Below are 17,483 nucleotides of genomic sequence, written 5' to 3'. Positions count from 1 at the left end.
ATGAGGTTCTCTATTAGGCTCAGCTGCTGATATTATCCTTTAGGCGTACCTTCTAGGATGTTTAGAGTACATCGTAGTTCAAAAACATCAACAGGTTGTGGCACAGCTGCCAATATTCATCTATATTATCTTTCACCCCTCATCATTCATCTACCCATGTTCTACCGAACATATTCGTATATATAAAATACATATACAGTTTAAATCATTTAAAACATTTATAAATCGTTCATCCAACATATATATCAGGAACACAAATAATATGCACACATAGCACGTAATTATATTAAATACTTCATATCTATGTGTAAGATGAAAGTAACTATGCACTCACTTGTTAAAGTGATGATTCCAAACTCAGGCAGCGCTTCGCTTCTAATAATTCTATTTTCCTTCGACGAAACCTAGTATCAATACCGCTAGATTTTAGTCTAATATTTATTGTGACTATTTATAAGCGATATTATTTTATAAGTGTTAAACAATACTTTTCAACCACTATGTACAGACAGGCGCCAGACATGAAACACCGGAGGGCGAGACCATTTTGGCATTATAGCACTTCTAAAATCCAACAACCTTATGCAGCCCTTCAAACTAGATTCCCCGTACCGCAAGTAGTTAAAAGATATTATAGTAACACTTTGTATATTATATTTCATAATATATTTATTGTTTATAAGTTTATAATAACGATAATAAACTTAAACATAAACTATACTTAAAGTAGGGTAAGCATATCTCACTTACCAGGGGTTTGGGTAGGAACCGAGTTCTGTGGGGGCAAAAATTCCGAGCTGAAAAGCTCTTTTTCTCGGAGCCTTATGGCGCTCCGGGGGCTTTCCTCTAGCACTTAGAAGTTACTAGAGGTTGGGGAGGTTTAGAGAGAAGTTAGAGAGAAAGAGAAGGGTTGGGGTGTGAGGAAAATGAGTGAGTCTCGCATGGTATTTATAAGCTGAAAATGGCTCAACTCGGCTAGTTCTGAGCCTCCAACTTGTCGAGTTGGGTGCCAGGTGTCACCATCTGGTGGCAAGGCGTGGGAAGGAAGAAATGGATTAGATCGTGCCACGTCACCCACTTCACATCAGCCCACCCTGATGATGTGATTGTATGATTTATGTATTGAGCTAGTCTGGGCTTGGAGTCATTATGGACTCGGGGTTGATACGGACCCGGGGGTTAATTTGGACCCGACACAGCTAATTGTTGTTATTTTGGGTTGATACGGACACGGGGGTTGATACAGACCTGACACAACCATGTGTTGTTATATTATATGTATGTTGTATGTGGTATTTTAAGAAGCTCACTAAGCTTTATGCTTACAGTTTATGTTTATGGTTTCAGGTACTTCCATTTCAAAAGGGAAGGGCCTGATGTGATGGCACACCATCCTCCCCTTATGATTTTCGCACTTGATATATTTGTACTCTAATGTTTTGGAATATTGTAATGATTAATGGTTTTTGGTATAATCAATGAATGAAATTAATAGTTTTTAAATGAAAAATTTTAGTTTTGTTTTTAGGTCATTACAGCATTATAAAGACAGGACAATGAAATCAGGGTTGAGTCTCAAGTATACATATTAAGAGTCTTATGCCTTTAAAAATTAAATAAAAACAAATAATTAAAAGTTAATAAACAAAATATGTGATAAAAATAATAATAGAAATAAATTAGAAATTTAATAGAATCAAATTAAGGAAGTTATGCTATAGTGGCCAAAGTTGCCAAATTTTGAAAGCTTAGATTCAAATCTTGTTCACCCAATAGGACTTGAAGGTCATAAATTATATGAAGATGGGTCGGTTATATAAATATTAAAGTAACTAGCATCTAGTCAAAATAGTGATCTTAGTGTAAGGATATTTTGTGGAGGGACCAATTTTTCCCATTTTTCCAAAGTGTTGGAATTATATCTATCTCCCACACCCTTTTTATTCAACGAATTCAGCCTTGGAGAGCTTTTTCCATGGCGATTTTCCTTTCCCACATGATGTTTGAAAATCCTTGATGATGTTTATAAAGATTCAACTTTTATTCTAGCATCTCTTAGCAATTAAAGGTTAACGTCTTCTCTAAACCATCATTCATGTAACATCCCAATTTTCAGAAATGAATTTTAAGATTTATATGTATTTCCCATGGCAACTCGACGAGGTGGGAGGCGCCAACTTGTCATGTTGAGTTTTAATGGCCGCGTCCATTTCAAGACCTACTCGACGAGTTGAGGATGTGCATGAAAAACCTAATTTTTAGGGTTTGCACCCTATCTAAAGGACCTTAAGTCCCCTCACCAGCCTCCCTTATCACCTTACAGTCCATAGAAACCCTAGTTCAAGCCTTATACCTTCTCGAGTGTGTGTGAGAGCCTTGGAGAGTGATTTTGGTGTGTGCATGAAAACCCTAATTTTTAGGGTTTGCACCCTATCTAAAGGACCTTAAGTCCCCTCACCAGCCTCCCTTATCACCTTACAATCCATAGAAACCCTAGTTGAAGCCTTATACCTTCTCGAGTGTGTGTGAGAGCCTTGGAGAGTGATTTTGGTGTGGTTGTGAAGGAACTTGGAGCTTGAAGAGGTTGGAGCAAAGGGAGAAGCAGTAGATCCGACATCTACTCTGTGTTAGCAACCATTTGGAGGTAAAAAGTATTTACCTTGACTTTCCATTTCTTAGATCTTCTCCTATGAAAGCTTAGTGTCTTTTAGCCCATTTTGGATCCACTTTTTGGAAGATCAGCATGATTCGAAGTTGTAACTTCAGATCTGGACACCTCTAGGCCCCTTTGATCTAAAGACTCAAGCTTTATAAAGCTTTCTCCATCCCCGATACCCTAAACCTCTTATTAAGCTTAGTTTTAGTGTTTTAATCCCTTTGAAGCCTTGCATGCACGTAAAGTTAGCAACTTTACGTGGTATCTCAATCCTATGAGGCTAGATCTGTAATTTGGGGCCTTGGATTCAACTGGAAAGGGTTGAACACGTTACGATAGGAAAACTCGACGAGTTGGATATGGTTTACTCGCCTTCTGAATACTAAGTGAACTCGACGAGTGGGTGAGATGACTCGGCGAGTTGATTAGGGTTTTCCCGGTCTTCTGAACACTAAAGAACTCGACAAATTACTTGGGTGACTCGGTGAGTTGTCTCGAGCTTTTCACGATCTTCTGTGATATGAAGGAACTCGACGAGTTGAGTCAACATGGACTATTGACCTTGACTATTGACTTTGACCTTGACCGGGTTTGACCATGTTTGACTTCTGAGGGTATTTTGGTAATTTTGGTCTTTATGGAATTAGTCCTATGGTGGTTGTAGGTGTTTGAGTTTAGAGTTGTGATTCAATAGCTTGATCTTTTCAGTTCAGTTTGACATTGTGAGGTGAGTTTTCCTCACTATAATAACAAAGTCGAAGACACCAATGTCGACCTTTTGGATTGTTATCCTAGTTATCGCATGATGATATGCTTAGTGATCTGTTAGATCTGTATCCTGGTATATAGGATGATGCTTTGTTTAGTGACATATTAGGTCGGTATCTAGGTATATAGGATGATGTTATGATTAGTGGTCTGTTAGATCGGTCTGACTGTTTGTACATGCTAGCGTTTGATATCTATGTGTTGATTGTATGTTTGGGGGTGGGTTGAGGCGGTCCTGCTTTGTGTCGTAGGCCAACATACCTAGGGCGGTCCGGATAAACTGATGGCCCAATGGGGTGTACCAGTTAGGCCGAAGGTCCGGAGAACAGTCCAGAAAGGCTGAAGGCCCGGTAGGGCGAACCAGACATGTTGAAGGTTCTAACAGTGGGCCAGACAGACTGAAGGCCCGGTAAGGGCGGTCCAGTCACACTGTAGACTCTATATGCATGTTGTTTGTTATGATATTGTTATAGTTTATATAGCGTTGGTATTTTAGGGGAACTCACTAAGCTTCGGGCTTATAGTTTTGGATTTTGTTTCAGGTACTTCGGATGATCACGGGAAGGCGAAGACTTGATCGTGCACCTCCTCACATTTTATGATTTTGATTTCTGGGATACTCTGATATGAAACTATAGTGAAAACATTTTGTAATAAGTAATGGTTTTTGAATGCTTGAAAAAGTTTAAATTTTTATGAATTTTATGGATGTTACAATTCCACAATATAGGGTTTTGAGAGTCAAAATCAAGTTCGATTTTTAGATTTAATTTCATAAATCATTACAGTCTTTGATTGATAATCTATTTCTAGATCAGTACTTAACAACTCCATTCAAGGTTGTGACATTTACATTTTGGTGAAGTTTGGGGGGTTTTCTAACCCTAGGTCTTTATGACTTTCAATTTGGATTGTAATTAGTAAAGGTTACATGATTCTAATGTTTGTTTTATGATCTAGATCATTAAGGGGTTGCTATCTAGCCAATAGATGGTTAAATCCCACCTCAAATGGTGGATTTGGGTGAACTCCAACCCTTTTCATTTGAATGAGTTATACAGTGACTATGTTATGGAAATTACTTCATATGGTGATTTTTTGTTGTGACTCCATTATTCCATTGAAGTTTTGTGATTGGAATTGGTGATTGCAATGATCATGTAATAGCCCACCTCTTATATACATATCAAGACATCCAGAAGATAGGGTAAAACTTGTTCCGGTTACAACATGGATTCAACTTGGTCTAATGTCCCAAAAATATTTTAACACCGCACTAGATAAAATCCATACTGACACGGCTATAGAAAACATACCAAAACAAAACACGAGCCATACTACAACATTACAACATAAATACAAGGGTGTTACAAAAAAAAAACTATCCCTACATACATACCATTATTATGTTTTTTAGGAACACACATTGAATATGGTCCAGATCTTCATGTGGTTTCCAAAACTTCATTTTCTTCATCATTGTGTTTATCTGGAGGTAAGTTTGCAAAAATTTAAAGAATAGGAAAGATGGGTCTTGTAGCAGAAAAGAGAGGAAGAGGGGGAGTATAGCGAAAATATTTTTTTAATTAAAAAAATTAAGAAAATAATTTAAAAAATTAAGAGGCATATTAAAACTACAAAAAAATATATGATTATAAAAAATATATTATTTAGAATACTAATACAAGTTCAATCTTATATAATAGTAATACAAGTCCAATCTTATTTATACGAAATATGATAGTCAATTTATATGAACTATTTTTGTAATTTTCTTAAAAAAAGAAAGTTAAATGAGAGGAGAATGAAGGGAGATACAATACCTACACAAAAAAGACTGATGTCGGACAAGACCCGTAAAAAAGACCGAGACCATACCAGTCTAAAACAATATCAAACCAAATAAAAAGTAGTTCTAAACAAGACCGGTCCGAGACCATCCGGGACTGGTCTGAAAAAAACCGGACCGATCCAAAACCGGTACGGGATCACCAACATACAGCTCTAGTAGATACATGTGACGCTAGGTACCATAGCCCATGATAGTCTTATTAAAAGCAAGATACATGAATTTTGGGCTTTGAGGGTTTTAGCCTTTCAAAAATTTGGGCTTTATATGTTTGGGCTTCAACCTCTTCAACCCTATGCTAGTCTGCTATATCGACTCCTTGTTTGCCGGACATCTCGTCTCTTCAATCAAGCAAAAGTTACGTGTACTAAATTTTTTTGTTAGGTTCACTTTTACCTTTCTATTCATGGTAATTGTCATCGATGATCTTTCGTCTGTTGATCAGTAGTAGAGAAAAGTAAGTTAATTTTGGTGGAAAATTTCAGAATTTGTGTATAAGATACGAGACACTTTGAAAATGACCGACGTATATGTTGTTATATAGCTTTATAAATAACTGAATTAAAAAGGCGAAGAGAAGCGTAATTGACACGAAATATCAATTTTGATTACATGCAACAATCTCGCACACATTCATAGAAATCCGAAATGGAAAGTATTGCTATATGAAATTATGAACAACAAAACTGTTATATTTGGGAAAATTGAGTGATTAAGGCGTATGTGACATTGGAAAAAGCAAAGTGAATGAAAGTTCTTGATTGTGTGTCCTGATTATTAGGCAAACATGCATAAATTGTGATTAATCAATTGCGTTTGACTAATCATGTTAGAAAATATATCACGTTACTCCTAAATTTCTAGACAATTATTATGAGTTACATATTTTTACCTTCATAATAATACCATTTACATAATTTTCTTTCAAGTTTAAACCTACACTTGACATAAATAATCTATTAAGACTTAAGAATAAGAACATGGGAGGAAGAACAATATCGAACAAAAATGATGTAATTGTTAGTTATACTGTGGTGCAAATGTGTAATCCATGATTCCATCGATATCCATGATGTTGTCAATTTGGCATGGAGGTAGGCTAACATGCACCAAATGGAAGTTTGCTAACATGCACCAAATTAAGTAATTTACAGAAATGGCCTAACTATCTTTCTTTATTTAGAAAGTATCCAAATAAGAAATATAGTCTCTCGATTCTTTTCCTTTATTCAAAACCGATCACTTTTTGTTTTCTTTATTCAAAAACTACCCACCTTTAATTTCTTTTAAATTTTATTGTTTTAGAAAGTTAAAGTTTAACTCCCAAACTTTCATCGTTTATATATAATTCAATTTTATTTAAATTATGGTTCTTTTTATATTTTATGTATGTAAAAAAAAAAAAAAAAAAAAAAAAAAAAAAAAAAAAAAATCGTTTTTATCGTCAAAATGGAATAATTACAGGTTTAGTCCATGTAGTTTTCAGTTTAAGATAATTACAGTTTAGTCTATGTAGCTTTGTGTTATTTACAGTTTTGGTCCTTATAGTTTGTAAACTTTTTTCTACCTTATTCACAAACTATCCACTAGGGATGAGCATAAGCGGGTACCCGCCTCATTTGGCGAAAACCGGAACCGGAATCGGAACCGGCGGTTTCTAGAAAGTTAGAACCGGAACCGGAACCGCTCTAGGCAGTTCTTAAATGTTTGGAACCAGTCCCGGAACCAGCGGTTTCGGTTCCCGGAGCAGGTAACCCGGTTACAATAATTTTGTTATCATTTGTCGATAAAACCACAATTTAGTTCGACCGAAATTAAATTCATTCGGACCAAAGACGGACAAAATCGGACCAATATATTCTAAACTCGTCTAAGTAACACACATATTTATATGAAATAATATATATATATATATATATATATATATATATATATATATATATATATATATGTCGGTTCCAGCGAGTACCCAGCGGGTAGCGGTTCCGAAAAAAAGAGAACCGAAACCGCTTAAGGCGGTTCCATAACTTTAGGAACCGGAACCAGAACCGCTTAAGGCGGTTCGGGTCCAAAACCGACAGTTCCGAGGCGGTTCCAGTTCCAAAAGCGGGTACCCGGTTCCGATGCTCATCCCTACTATCCACCAGTTATTTCTTTTAGAAAAATTGCAAAAATGGTCCCTGTGGTATGCAAATTTTGGGGGTTTTAGTCCAAACCCCGATTTTTTGGATTCATGGTCCTTTTGGAGTGGTTTGTATGTGGAATTGATCCACGGACTTAACTTCTGTTAACTTGTTGCTGTTAACCCCCTCATGTGCCTCTCATATGTGGGTATATTTGTCTTTTCACTTCTAAAGGACCATTTTGCACCTGAAAAAAATATCCCTCTTTTTTTAAAAAAAAATAATACCTATTTAATTTTTATAATAATTAAAAAAATAAAAGAGTTCTCTCTCTCTCTCTCTCTCTCTTTTTCTCTCTCTCTCTCTCTCTCTCTCTCTCTCTTTCATTTGAGTGCGTTTACTATGTTAACACAAATACACAAATCCACGACAATCCTCCTACCCCAAATCCACCACAATGTCTTGAACTTGAAACCCACATTCAATCTCTGCAAAACCCATCTTCCCACATCAACATCATGCAAGAAACCATGGCTAACCGATAAACAAAAAGCATAGATGAAATCAAAAGCTATCTAACCGCAACTAGAAATCAGAAGCCTAAACCGATTATTAACCACATATATAAACCAGAAATCAAAAGTTTAAATTGATTATTACTAGAGGAGGAGATGAAATCAGCTCGACAGTAAGATGATGATGAGAGGCAAAGGCTTATTCATCTTTTGTCGACGAGATGAAGGGGTGGGAGGTTGTCTTCAATGCCGTCGGAAACCATTCCTATGTTTCCTCTCTAACTAGATCGATCCGTCATGGGTGATATTTGATTAGGAACTGAAGAACCAATGGATGAATGTAAAAGGAACAACACCTCACGGTATAGCTACTTCTCCTCAGCCACCATCGTCGTCGCCTGGATTTCTTCATTCTCTTCACTTTCAGAACATCTTTCGACTTTAACTATATAAGGAGTACATTTTTCCTCTTGTTTTGTAATCAATTCACGAAGCTTTTTACTCAAATCTGATTTAGGGTTGATGACGAAAGGGATTGTAGTGGATTTGTGGGAGCAAAAGGCATCTTCTGATTCTAATAGAGAGGGGTTCGATGCTTCGGATGGATTTCTATATTCATATGTATATATAGGACTTGAATTGATACATCATGTTGTGTTTTATTTTCAATTCGTCTCAGATCAAAGGAAAAGAAAATGAAAGTGTAATGATGTTTGGTGTTAGCTTCAATGGTGGTAAGAGAGAGAGAGAGAGAGAGAGAGAGAGAGCTCTTTTATTTTTTAATTATTAAAATAAATAAATAAATAGGTATTAAATTAAAAAAACAAATAGAGGGATATATTTTTTCAAGTGCAGAAATGGTCCCTTAGAAGTGAAAAGACAAATATACCCTCGTGTGAGAGGCACATGAGTAGGTTAACAGCAACAGGTTAACGGAAGTTAAGTCCAGGGACCAATTCCACATACAAACCTAGAACTATTCACTATTCGGATAAAACCGAATTATCCAATTGGACAATTCGGATTGGACAATTTGGTTCGGATATTCGGATTTTTGGATTGGTTTTAAAAAAAACCGAATTATTATTTTGGATTTTGGATTAGTTTTGGTTTATAAAATAAGAACCGAATAGTCCAAAAAACTCGAATAAACATTTATTATTTATCTATTTATAATATATATCTATAGCTTTTTATTAATTTTGTAATTTATTTTTTCAAATAGGAACGTTTCACCCGATAAAAAAATATTAATATGCATTTTCACTCAAAAGTTTTCTATCTATAAAATATTTAACTATAATATATATTATTGTTAGTTGTTTATTAATTTCAAATCACAACTAAGTAATTTGTTTTTGTTTCTTGTGTAAAGTTTAATAATATTATAATTATTTGTCGTGTTAAAATGTTTCGGTTTTTGAAAACCGAATTATAAAAACCGACCCAACCGAATTGTAATTGAATCAGATCGGATTGGATTTAAATTTAGTTTGAAATATTCGAATTCATGTTTTGAAAACCGAAATCAATTTACATTCATTTGATTGGATTGGATCAAACCGATTCATCCAAATGAACACCCCTATACAAACCACTCAAAAATGACTATGAATCCAAAAAACTCGGGGATTGGACTAAAATCCTAAAATTTTGCATACCATATGGACCATTTTTGCAATTTTGTCTTTCTTTTAAATTTTCATTGTTTTGGAAGTTACAAGTTTACCCCTAAAGTTTCACCATTTATATGTATTTTAGTTTTATTTCATTTTTGCATTTTATTTTAACATGTAGAAGTAAAACATCGTGGATATTCTAACTAGTTTTATACAAACTTTTTCCATTACTAACGATGTTTATGCTTAGGTGGCAATGAGTGTGAATGACATCATCAATAACAAGTCCTTTGAGGTTTGAAATTTATTAACAAAAGCTTTTGTGGATTTTAAAGGTATTTTTGTTTTTCGCGTCGTACTTTGTAGTTTTGGAGGTGTAAAAGTAAATGTATTTGGGGAAATTTTGAGTTAAGAGTTGTGTTTGTGTGTATCGAGGAAACGATTTTTTTTATTTTTTATTTTTATTTATTTATTTATTTATTTATTTATTATTATTTTTTTAAGGATTAGTCCGGTATGATAGGGGTGAGCACGGTGCGGTTCGATGCGGTTTTTGGTCAAAACCGAACCAAAAACCGCAACTTCGGTTTTTTGAAATTTAGAAACCGCATCTTTCGGTTTTTGCGGTTTTTTGCGGTTCGGTTTTTTTGCGGTTTTTATTAGTTTTTTTTCGTTTTGCCTTTTTACTAAAACTCAAGTAACTCAGCGAGTTACTTTGACTCAAATGAGGAGTGCTAATCTCTTATTGAATATAAACTGATACCACCACCTCTTAGTTCGAAATCAAATTACATAACGACTCATCCAACATGTTTCTAATGCTTAAATATAATACGAATTTAATATAATATTTGTTTCACAAGTACATAGGATAATATCAATTAATGTATTCTTAAAAATGATACTATATCACTAGTACTATTCATATTTAAATGTTAAAAAAAATGTCATAAACATTATTTGTTATTGTAAATATCATTGAATGTATGCTTAAAAATATATACAATCATCCTCCGATAAATAAGATAGATATTTACATTTATAGAAATTTTAATTGTCATAAGTTTTTTATTCTTACAAATATCAACACTTTATATATATATATATATATATATATATATATATATATATATATATATATATATATATAGAGAGAGAGAGAGAGAGAGAGAGAGGTAAAGGTTCAAATGATAACCAAAAAAGGTTAACAACCGTAAGAACCCCTAATTTTAGATGTTTATAAAGGGTTTAAGGTTTAGGGTTTAGGGTTTAGGGTGTTTATAAAGGGTTTAGGGTTTAGGGTTTAGGGTGTTTATAAAGGGTTTAGGCTTTAGGGGTTAGGGGTTTAGGCTTTAGGGTTTAGGGTTTAGGGTTTAAGGTTTACGGTTTAGGGTTTAAGTTTACCCTAAACCCTTTATAAACATCTAAAGTTAGAGGTTCTTACGGTTCTTAACCTTTTTTGGTTCTCATTTGAACCAAATCAAAAAAACCAAAAAAACCGCATAAACCGAAACCGAAAAACCGAAACCGAAATGCAAACCAATGGTGCGGTTTTTAGTTTTGCAAAAACCGAAAATACTCGGTGCGGTGCGGTGCGGTTTTCTAGTCTTGCAAAAACCGCAAAAAACCGAACCGCACCGCATATATATATATATATATATATATATATATATATATATATATATATATATATATATATATATATATATATATATATATATATACAAAAACCGCAAAAAACCGAACCGCACCGCATATATATATATATATATATATATATATATATATATATATATATATGCGGTGCGGTTCGGTTTTTTGCGGTTTTTGCGAGACTAGAAAACCGCACCGCACCGAGTATTTTCGGTTTTTGCAAAACTAAAAACCGCACCATTGGTTTTCATTTCGGTTTCGGTTTATGCGGTTTTTTCGGTTTTTTTGATTTGCGGTTCGGTTTTTGCTCACCCCTATCTAGTCAATTAGGTTGTATCCTTTTCACTCAATGGGCTTGGTGAGGAGAAAACTTCACATCGACATATAGATGTAAATGGATGAATTCACAATGAAATAAAGTGCCGAGATATTCAAAATACATATGGGTACCTATATGTAACCAATTTAAACTAGAAGGAAAATCCATGAAGATATTTGATGAAAGTCCTTTTGGTGAAAAAGTTAACATACAAAAATAATGATCGAACATGAAACACTTGAATATTGGATGTGGCAACTATGTCTTAAACAAAATGGATTACGGGTATAAGTGAGTCGAGCTACGCGTCAACTACTCGTGATCGATTCGTTAAAAACTCGACTTGATATCGAATTAAACGAGCATGAGCCTAAGTCGAGCTCGAGCCTAAATATGAGGCTCATTTATTAAAGTAGCTCGAGCCGAGCTTCAATTAATAGATTCGCGAGCCTAAAAGAGCTTAAACGCGTATATATATATATATATATATATATATATATATATATATATATATATATATATATATATATATATATATATATATATATATTATGGTTAGATTTACGTGAGACGGTCTAATTTTGTGAGATTGTGAGACGCAATTCTAGCCACTCATTTTGTAGACAAAAAAAAACATTTCTAAATTGCAAAATAATTGAAAATTTTCGATTTTTTTTTAAATATTAATTTCGTCATTTATGTATTCCAAATAAAAAAATAAAAAAAAAATTACCGTTTTTTACATATTCTAGTAGAATATTAAAATATTCTAATAGAATATTAGAATATTTTACATATATGAAAAATCTAGTAGAATACTAGAATATTCTTACATTTTAAAAATCACACCAGAATGTTTACAGTATAATATTCTATTAGAATATTTCACGTATTTTTCAATAAAAACGGTAATTTTTGTTTATTTTTTTAGATAAAAATGATGAAAATAATAATTAAAAAAAGAATTTTCGAATTTTCCCTTTTATTTTATATTTTAAAATTATTTTTAAAATTAGCATGGTCTCACGGTCTCACAAAATTAGAATGGTTTCAAATGAACCTATATATATATATATATATATATATATATATATATATATATATATATATATATATATAGAGAGAGAGAGAGAGAGAGAGAGAGGTTCATATGAGACGGCCTAATTTTGTGAGACCGTGAGACACAATCCTAGTCACTCAATTTGTAGATAAAAAACATTTTAAAAATGTAAAATAGTTGAAACTTTTCGAATTTATTTTAGATATTATTTTCGTCATTTATATTTTCCCGAAAAAATTAAAAAAATAAAAAGATAAATAAAAAAATTTACCATTTTTTTACATATTCTAGTAAAATATTAGAATATTCTAGTAGAATATTCAAATATTTTACATATTTAAAAAATCTAGTAGAATATTCTAATATTTTAAAAATCACATTAAAATATTTACTATGTAAAGCACTTAAAAAACATAGAAAATTAAACATAAAAATGAAAAACCTTAGAACCTAATTTACATATTTTTCACGGACTTGTTGAATTTTTATAAACGTCGCTAGATTTTCCGGTCGAGATTCAGTTGGGGCTTTGTGTTTATATTTTGAAGATCGATAAGTGTTATTTTCTTGCAACGAGCTTCCTCTATTGCTTCATATTTTTTTTCTAGAAAACTTAGAGTTTTGTCTATTTTCCCGCTATTTATTTTTCTGCTTGAAGACGCTGCTTTTTTCGTTTTTGTCCCTTCCCAATGGTCGACGACGTTGGACTTCCGGTGGACAATCCCCCTCGGTGTCGTTGAAGCCTTCATTGAGGTCGACGCCAAAACCCACATCCGACTCAGAAGTTCCTGGTGTAATATCTTAATTTTCAGGTATTTCCATTTACACCCTCATTATGCAAATTGCTTGCAAGTTGATACCTTTCAGCCTCTAAATAACTGTGTGGGTTTCATCTAGTACGTTGAGCGTATGCTTGGTATGATGGGCATACTTTCTCAGATCACAAAGCCTAATTCTTAGGGTTTGGCCCTTATTTAAGCTACATGGACCTTGATGTTGCCCCCTTATCAACCTCTTTACCCTAAAAAGATCCCCACGAAACCCTAGCCTCCATTTGAGTGTTCTTGAGCCTTGTTGTGATCTTGTGGTGTTTTTGGGTACCTTGAAGAAGAAAAAACTTGGGGAGAAGCATTGGTTGAGTTGGATCTTGAAGATCCAAAACCTTCAACATCTTTGCAAGCCTCTGAATATATAAAGCTCTGAACTTTATGACTCTCTAGTATAGATCTTGTATGTAGGTAAAATCTTAGGCTTTTTGGTCCCATAAGATGATTCCTGTGCTACTCCAGAGGTTTTGAGTTGTTCTTTTTGTGTTTCTGACGTCCCTTGCTCATAAAGTTTGTATCTTAGCGGTTGTGAACCAACCATGATTGGGTTAATGGCCATATTATGGAAGTAGAATACTGGATCTAGAATTTGGACCTCTTGGAGCCATGCAAAGGCTTAAAGCTATCGAGTTTATGGATTAAGACCTTTATTAGAAGTTAATCTGAGCTTTGGATGTTAAGGTCTTTAGGAATTAAGCCCTTTTGGTTGAGAAATGATAATTGGCCAGTACGTTTGGCGTACTTCAGAGTACGCTGAGTGTACTGGGCTCGAATCTCATAATCTGTTGGCCTTGAGTACATTGGGTGTAGCAGTTGGGTATGCATGGTGTACTCTCTAGAATGGGTTTTTGGCATTTTTGGGTTTATTTTAGGGTTTAGTTTGCTTTTGGGTTGGGTTTATCCATGAGAAGGTAAAATGGTCTTTTTACCCTAGGAGTTGGGATTAAGAACTTAGACTCTCAGATATGGTTTATGGCCTAATTATTAATTAGGGTTTATTTGCTTATTATTATTGCAGGGATTTTCCGGTTTAGCAGCCCGAGTCGTATTTGTTTATCAGCGGATCGAGGTGAGTTTCTTCACTATACTTGTGGGTCGAAGGCACAAATGCCAACCCATTGGATTATATTGTAGTATGCTAGATGTCTATGTGATACTTACATGTTTTCTATGTTGGGCAGGGCCCGTTATGCAAGTTAGGACGAGGTTCGTTATACTCATTGTGTGGGGCCCGTTATACGAGTTAAGGCGAGGCCCGTTATACTCAGTGGGCAGGACACGTTATACTAATAGGGCGAGGCTCATTATTTGTATGATATGTGGTATGTTGGAAGAATTCACTAAGCTTTGTGATTATAGTTTAAGTTTTATTTCAGGTATTTCCGGTTCTAAGGGGAAGGGCCCAACTTGATCACAGCGCATCCACCCATGTTTATTCATTTTTGTGTTTTTAGGATTGTACTCTGATAACTATTTTTCACTTGACATACTTTTGGATGTTTTGATATGATCATACGTTGACTTTTGGTTTAATTAAAAATGAAACTTCTATTTATGATTTTTTGGATGTTACAAGTTGGTATTAAAGCCTTGGTTTGAGGGATTTAGATACACTCTCGGGTGTGTCTCAACTCAAATTGAGGATTTGGTAAGTTTTTCATAAAAAAATGATTTTTTAAAAAGTATTATTACTAGAAAGAAAGGGTGTGATGCATGCAATCGACCGAGCTCAAGTAAGTGTTCCCAAAATACCCATACATGTTTGTTTGATTCAGTATGAGAATATATGAATAGCATGCTAGATTAGGGCTAAGGATCTACTCAGGATTTATATGATAGAAGAGATTCCTTATATGTTTTTTGTATGAGCCCTAAAACTGCATGCTAGTATGGATTACATATGATATGTTAGGCAGTGCTTTGGTTAGAACCCGATGCTCGAATGTTGCTTGCTTTGTGCTTATAGGAACCACCGCTAATACTAGTGAACTATCAAGAGAATATGCTAGGTTACATGTTACAAAAATTAGATAATTTTAGAAGGTTAGGTTTAACTCTATTGCACAGCTCTTGTTTAAGTCCAACTGTTATAGTGTGAGACCTTGCAGTCGAAGAATTATCTAGCGTTTGTGACATGTAATTATATTCATGAGGTGGTTAGCGGGTGTATGTGGGGGTTTCTTGTGCAGCTGATAGAGGAGAGTGGTAGGAAGGGAATCCTAGGAAAACCAAGGAATCATGTTAGCATTAGCAGTGCATTATTTAGAGAGTCATTTAGAGGAATCAAGAAGAATTTCGAGGAATGTATGGATAGGTGTGGAAGATAGTATTGGGCACGTACTACTGGAAGCAAGGAATCTGTACTCGATTCAAGGGAGTCGTGAGGATACTAAGGTACTCGCGTGGTGTGAGATTATTTGAGTGTTTTTTAATGGTTTGTATTGTTTGTTTCAGTATGGTGGTTACTCTAGGTGGTTTAGGTCCTGGCAAGGGATCGGGTTCGGGATCTAGGGTCGGACCCTTAGATGATCAGATACGGGAGTTCTTTTCCTTTGAGATTACCTGCAACATTTTGGAACAGACTCCTATGATATTTGGTTTGGTTAAGGAGGGCATTATGGAGATTTTGGATGAGTATTTGGGCACATTTCGCACTAAGATAACAACTTTAGTGGGTGCACGCTCTCTGACTTTTTGAGAGTTCCGTGCATGTAGGGCTCCTAAGTTCTTTGGGCTATAGGAGCCTATTGCTAGCAGACGGTGGTTGGCGGACATAGAAATGCCTTTCAGATAAGCTTCAGCCCCTAGGGTTGAAGGTCATATTTGCATCCTGTTTTTTGAAAGACAGAGCTCAAGATTGGTGGGAGGAGGTGGATCATGCGATGGGAGGTGCGGTTATGGAATCAATGACTTGGGATGATTTTGTTAAGAGATTCAGTGCTGATTTAGCGCCCATGATTAAGGTTCAGCATTTGGCAAGGGAGTTTTAGGACCTTCACCCAACTACCGAGATTGTGGCGGAGATAACCACCATGTTTTGTGAGAGGGCTTTCTTGGTTCCGCAATATGTGGTAGACGAGGAGATAAAGAAGGTTCGATATCATGATATGAAAAAGGATGAGATTCGGGAGTTTTTTAGTATGTCTATGGGCCAGCAGGGTCGGGGTCACTACGGCCGGTGTGGCCGGACGCATAAGGGATCCTGTAGGGCGGATGGTTCTAGCTGCTACAAGTGCAGCAAGACTGGTCATTTCAGTAGGGATTGTACTGCCACTACCACCATACTAGGATCGGATCTGATTTTCTTCTATTGCAATTAAAGGGGCCACAAGAAGTTCGATTGTTTGAGGTTTACTAGAGGAGTGGTTGCAACACCTGCTCTGGCGACGTTGTGGATCACTGATGGCCGGGTAAGCAAGCAGGCGACTCCTGTAGTAAAGAGTAAGGCTTTTCAGCTGACGGCCGAGAAGGCGCGTGTGACGCCTGATGTGGTTACGACTATATATTTTCTCCTTATATCCTTATTTATGTTGCTTATCATGATTATATATTTGTGTTGTTCTTTAGATTCGTTCCTTGTGAATGGTATTCCTACGTTGGTTTTGTTTCATTTGGGGCTACTCGATCCTTTGTATCTCTTGTGCTTAGCAAGAGGTTTGACGATCTTCCGGGGGAGCTGGACTATCCATTAGAGGTGGACATTGCCAATGACCATCCTGTACGAGTATCGAGGGTTCATCGGGGATCTACTTTAGAGTTATTCAATGAGTAGTGCCTAATTGACTTGGTTCCTGTCCTTTTGCACGAGATCTAGTTCATTGTGGAGATGGACTGGTTGAGCCCTAATGTGGAAATGATTGAATGTGGACACCAACTAGTGTGGGTTCGAACCCTAAGTGGGGGATAACTAGTTATTCAGGGTGAGGGTGCTCAGCATGGATCGGCTCTCTATTCAGCGGTGAGGGTCATGCGTTATCTTCAGCAGGGTTGTTCTGGATGTGTGGCTTATGTGATGGATACCCATGAGAAGGATACAGTGACTGTAGATGAAGTGTCGATTGTTCGAGAATATTTGGATGTTTTTCCATAGGATT

This window comes from Lactuca sativa, chromosome 3 (genome assembly GCF_002870075.4).
Source record: "Lactuca sativa cultivar Salinas chromosome 3, Lsat_Salinas_v11, whole genome shotgun sequence".
Classification (NCBI taxonomy): Eukaryota; Viridiplantae; Streptophyta; class Magnoliopsida; order Asterales; family Asteraceae; genus Lactuca; species Lactuca sativa.
This window is presented reverse-complemented; position numbering follows the sequence as displayed.